This window comes from Cherax quadricarinatus, chromosome 31 (genome assembly GCF_038502225.1).
Source record: "Cherax quadricarinatus isolate ZL_2023a chromosome 31, ASM3850222v1, whole genome shotgun sequence".
Lineage (NCBI taxonomy): Eukaryota > Metazoa > Arthropoda > Malacostraca > Decapoda > Parastacidae > Cherax > Cherax quadricarinatus.
The window spans coordinates 28,355,948-28,362,232 of NC_091322.1; positions in this window are offsets into that span (position 1 = coordinate 28,355,948).

The window sequence follows — 6,285 nt, forward strand, 5'->3', positions numbered from 1 at the left end:
AGCTGCTTTCATAGAAAACCTGGAAGCTTTCTACAACAGATGGGAACATAAAAAGTCTGGGCTGAATGGTACTGCCCTTGATACTGGCCATGTAGTCAGAAACTGTAAGGCTGGAGATGAAGTCCTGGTAGTCAGTAAATGTGGGGCTGATAGTGCTGTCCTGGGAGACAGTAATGGTGAAGCTGGAGGTGCTGTCCTGGGAGAGAGTAATGGTGAAGCTGGAGGTGCTGTCCTGGGAGACAGTAATGGTGAAGCTGGAGATGCTGTCCTGGGAGACAGTAATGGTGAAGCTGGAGATTTTGTCCAGGTAGTCGGGAATTATACGCAGGAAGGAATACATATAAATGACCTCATAGGGGACAGGAGCCACAGTAGGGAAACAAGTGTAGTCAAAGATAAGATAAAACCAATATCGCAAACTAGAAATACCGCAGGAAATAGCAAACAAGAGGACTCCACTAGCAATAGTGAGGATATATTACCAAAAACAACTGGTGGGAGCTCCATTGTTGGTGCTAGGGAGGATAGAAGTAAGACAGGGAAACATGCACCAACAGGGAATACAGTCACAGAAACCCAAGGCAAACGGAAACCAAGCCTGTGCACATACTATGCACTTGGTATCTGCTGGCATGGGAAATCTGGAAAAACAGATGGGACGTGCAACTATGACCACCCTAGAAAATGCCATGCCCATATGACAACAGGAAAATGCAAACTCCCTTCCTGTAAGCTTTTTCACCCTGAACTGTGTACCTCTTCAGTACAGGAAAGACTGTGCTATAACTTAAATTGCCAGGCATACCATCTAAAGGGGACAAAAAGATACAAAGCATCCAGGCCATGGGAAAACCTGGGTAGCCACAGCCACTCAAGAGGGAGAGGTTTTTTAGTGCCAGGAAGGAAAAAAAACTGACAGGAAATGGCAGAAATCGTACACCAAATCCAGTCATTCCTGGAGTGGAACCACAGTCGATGGCCTCCACTCCAAACCAACAGATACAGATACTAATGCCGGAAAAAAAATCCCCCCCCCCAGTACCAACAATACCACCAGTCCGATAACATTCTTCTTTGCAAATATACAAGGTCTAAAGCCAGCAACAAACAACAAAATACCTTTCATCCGTGGACTGCTTGCAGAGGCAAAGGCAAAGTTCGCGGCTTTCACTGAGACCCACATAAAGGATCACTTGGACAGCGAAATATGGATCCCAGGTTACAACCTATACAGATGTGACAGAGTGAACAGGCAAAAGGGGGGGGGGGTTGGCCTGTACATTGCAGAGTCACTTGTTTGCACAGAACTGCTTAATGCCTCAAATGATGTAGTGGAAGTTTTAGCAGTAAAGGTCGAGAACCAAAACCTAGTCATTGTGATAGTCTAGAAGCCTCCGGATGCAACATCCCAGCAATTCCAGGAACAGCTGTTAAAAATTGACCACGGTCTGGAAAATCTTCCAGCTCCTGCACCCAACATCTTGCTCCTGGGGGATTTCAACTTAAGGCACCTAAAATGGAGGAATATAGCAAATAATATTGTTGCAGTAATAACACCAGGAGGCAGCTCTGATGAAAACTCACACTCACACGAGCTTTAAAATCTCTGCACAAAATTCAATTTAAACCAGCAAATAATAGAGCCTACTAGACTGGAGAATACACTAGACCTCATCTTCACTAACAATGATGATCTGATAAGAAATGTCACCTTATCAAAAACAATATACTCAGATCACAACATAATTGAGGTTCAGACATGTATGCGTGGAGCCCCAGACCGACATAATGAGACTAGTCACGAGGGAGCATTCACCAAATTCAACTTCAATAACAAAAACATAAAGTGGGACCAAGTAAACCAAGTCCTAACCGATATAAGCTGGGAAGATATACTAAGCAACAAAGACCCCAACTTATGCCTAGAACAGATTAACTCGGTGGCACTCGATGTATGCACAAGGCTTATTCCTCTAAGAAAAAGGAGGAGTAGATGTAAAATAGAAAGAGACAGGCGCTCCCTTTACAGGCGACGGAAAAGAATAACAGAGCGGCTAAAAGAGGTCAATATATCTGAAATGCGTAGGGAGACACTGGTCAGAGAAATAGCAAGCATCGAACTTAAGCTAAAAGAATCCTTTAGGAGTCAGGAATCGCGGGAAGAACTAAAAGCCATAAATGAAATCTAAAGAAACCCAAAGTATTTCTTCTCCTATGCCAAATCAAAATCGAGAACAACGTCCAGTATTGGGCCCTTACTTAAACAAGATGGGTCCTACACAGATGACAGCAAGGAAATGAGTGAGCTACTCAAGTCCCAATATGACTCAGTTTTTAGCAAGCAGCTAACCAGACTGAGAGTCGAAGATCAAAATGAATTTTTTATGAGAGAGCCACAAAATTTGATTAACACAAGCCTATCCGATGTTATCCTGACGCCAAATGACTTCGAACAGGCGATAAATGACATGCCCATGCACTCTGCCCCAGGGCCAGACTCATGGAACTCCGTGTTCATCAAGAACTGCAAGAAGCCCCTATCACGAGCCTTTTCCATCCTATGGAGAGGGAGCATGGACACGAGGGTCGTCCCACAGTTACTAAAAACAACAGACATAGCCCCACTCCACAAAGGGGGCAGTAAAGCAACAGCAAAGAACTACAGACCAATAGCACTAACATCCCATATCATAAAAATCTTTGAAAGGGTCCTAAGAAGCAAGATCACCACCCATCTAGAAACCCATAAATTACACAACCCAGGGCAACATGGCTTTAGAACAGGTCGCTCCTGTCTGTCTCAACTGTTGGATCACTACGACAAGGTCCTAAATGCACTAGAAGACAAAAAGAATGCAGATGTAATATATACAGACTTTGCAAAAGCCTTCGACAAGTGTGACCATGGCGTAATAGCGCACAAAATGCGTGCTAAAGGAATAACAGGAAAAGTCGGTCGATGGATCTATAATTTCCTCACTAACAGAACACAGAGAGTAGTCGTCAACAGAGTAAAGTCCGAGGCAGCTACGGTGAAAAGCTCTGTTCCACAAGGCACAATACTCGCTCCCATCTTGTTCCTCATCCTCATATCCGACATAGACAAGGATGTCAGCCACAGCACCGTGTCTTCCTTTGCAGATGACACCCGAATCTGCATGACAGTGTCTTCCATTGCAGACACTGCAAGGCTCCAGGCGGACATCAACCAAATCTTTCAGTGGGCTGCAGAAATCAATATGAAGTTCAACGATGAGAAATTTCAATTACTCAGATATGGTAAACATGAGGAAATTAAATCCTCATCAGAGTACAAAACAAATTCTGGCCACAAAATAGAGCGAAACACCAACGTCAAAGACCTGGGAGTGATCATGTCGGAGGATCTCACCTTCAAGGACCATAACATTGTATCAATCGCATCTGCTAGAAAAATGACAGGATGGATAATGAGAACCTTCAAAACTAGGGAGGCCAAGCCCATGATGACACTCTTCAGGTCACTTGTTCTATCTAGGCTGGAATATTGCTGCACACTAACAGCACCTTTCAAGGCGGGTGAAATTGCCGACCTAGAAAATGTACAGAGAACTTTCACAGCGCGCATAACGGAGATAAAACACCTCAATTATTGGGAGCGCTTGAAGTTCCTAAACCTGTATTCCCTGGAACGCAGGAGGGAGAGATACATGATTATATACACCTGGAAAATCCTAGAGGGACTAGTACCAAACTTGCACACGAAAATCACTCACTACGAAAGCAAAAGACTCGGCAGACGATGCACCATCCCCCCAATGAAAAGCAGGGGTGTCACTAGCACGTTAAGAGACCATACAATAAGTGTCAGGGGCCCGAGACTGTTCAACTGCCTCCCAGCACACATAAGGGGGATTACCAACAGACCCCTGGCAGTCTTCAAGTTGGCACTGGACAAGCACCTAAAGTCAGTTCCTGATCAGCCGGGCTGTGGCTCGTACGTTGGTTTGCGTGTAGCCAGCATCAACAGCCTGGTTGATCAGGCTCTGATCCACCAGGAGGCCTGGTCACAGACCGGGCCGCGGGGGCGTTGACCCCCGGAACTCTCTCCAGGTAAACACCACGGAATAGGCCATACTGAGCACTAAGCATACCTGGAGTTTACCTGGAGAGAGTTCCGGGGGTCAACGCCCCCGCGGCCCGGTCTGTGACCAGGCCTCCTGGTGGATCAGAGCCTGGTCAACCAGGCTGTTGCTGCTGGCTGCACGCAAACCAACGTACGAGCCACAGCCCGGCTGGTCAGGAACCGACTTTAGGTGCTTGTCCAGTGCCAGCTTGAAGACTGCCAGGGGTCTGTTGGTAATCCCCCTTATGTATGCTGGGAGGCAGTTGAACAGTCTCGGGCCCCTGACACTTATTGTATGGTCTCTTAACGTGCTAGTGACACCCCTGCTTTTCATTGGGGGGATGTTGCATCGTCTGCCAATTCTTTTGCTTTCGTAGTGAGTGATTTTCGTGTGCAAGTTCGGTACTAGTCCCTCTAGAATTTTCCAGGTGTATATAATCATGTATCTCTCCCGCCTGCGTTCCAGGGAATACAGGTTTAGGAACCTCAAGCGCTCCCAGTAATTGAGGTGTTTTATCTCCGTTATGCGCGCCGTGAAGGTTCTCTGTACATTTTCAAGGTCAGCAATTTCACCTGCCTTGAAAGGTGCTGTTAGTGTGCAGCAATATTCCAGCCTAGATAGAACAAGTGACCTGAAGAGTGTCATCATGGGCTTGGCATCCCTCGTTTTGAAGGTTCTCATTATCCATCCTGTCATTTTTCTAGCAGATGCGATCGATACAATGTTATTGTCCTTGAAGGTGAGATCCTCCGACATGATCACTCCCAGGTCTTTGACGTTGGTGTTTCGCTCTATTTTGTGGCCAGAATTTGTTTTGTACTCTGATGAAGATTTAATTTCCTCGTGTTTACCATATCTGAGTAATTGAAATTTCTCATCGTTGAACTTCATATTGTTTTCTGCAGCCCACTGAAAGATTTGGTTGATGTCCGCCTGGAGCCTTGCAGTGTCTGCAATGGAAGACACTGCCATGCAGATTCGGGTGTCATCTGCAAAGGAGGACACGGTGCTGTGGCTGACATCCTTGTCTATGTCAGATATGAGGATGAGGAACAAGATTCAATTCAATTCAATTCAATTCAAAGTTTATTCTCTATAAAGATTACAATGTTGAATTTACAGAATTTGGTTGTTGTGTGGTTTACATGTAGTTAAATAATGATTACAGAGTGTACCACTAGAACGCCTAGCATGGCTAGGCATTTCGGGCGAGTACTGTGCCTTGTGGAACAGAGCTTTTCACCGTGCCTGCCTCGGACTTTACTCTGTTGACTACTACTCTGTGTTCTGTTAGTGAGGAAATTATAGATCCATCGACCGACTTTTCCTGTTATTCCTTTAGCACGCATTTTGTGCGCTATTACGCCATGGTCACACTTGTCGAAGGCTTTTGCAAAGTCTGTATATATTACATCTGCATTCTTTTTGTCTTCTAGTGCATCTAGGACCTTGTCGTAGTGATCCAATAGTTGAGACAGACAGGAGCGACCTGTTCTAAACCCATGTTGCCCTGGGTTGTGTAACTGATGGGTTTCTAGATGGGTGGTGATCTTGCTTCTTAGGACTCTTTCAAAGATTTTTATGATATGGGATGTTAGTGCTATCGGTCTGTAGTTTTTTGCTGTTGCTTTACTGCCCCCTTTGTGGAGTGGGGCTATGTCTGTTGTTTTTAGTAACTGTGGGACGACCCCCGTGTCCATGCTCCCTCTCCATAGGATGGTAAAGGCTCGTGATAGGGGCTTCTTGCAGTTCTTGATGAACACGGAGTTCCATGAGTCTGGCCCTGGGGCAGAGTGCATGGGCATGTCATTTATCGCCTATTCGAAGTCATTTGGCGTCAGGATAACATGAGATAGGCTTGTGTTAACCAGATTCTGTGGCTCTCTCATAAAAAATTCATTTTGATCTTCGACTCTCAGTCTGGTTAGTGGCTTGCTAAAAACTGAGTCATATTGGGACTTGAGTAGCTCACTCATTTCCTTGCTGTCATCTGTGTAGGATCCATCTTGTTTAAGTAAGGGCCCAATACTGGACGTTGTTCTCGACTTTGATTTGGCATAGGAGAAGAAATACTTTGGGTTTCTTTCGATTTCATTTATGGCTTTTAGTTCTTCCCGCGATTCCTGACTCCTATAAGATTCCTTTAGCTTAAGTTCGATGTTTGCTATTTCTCTGACCA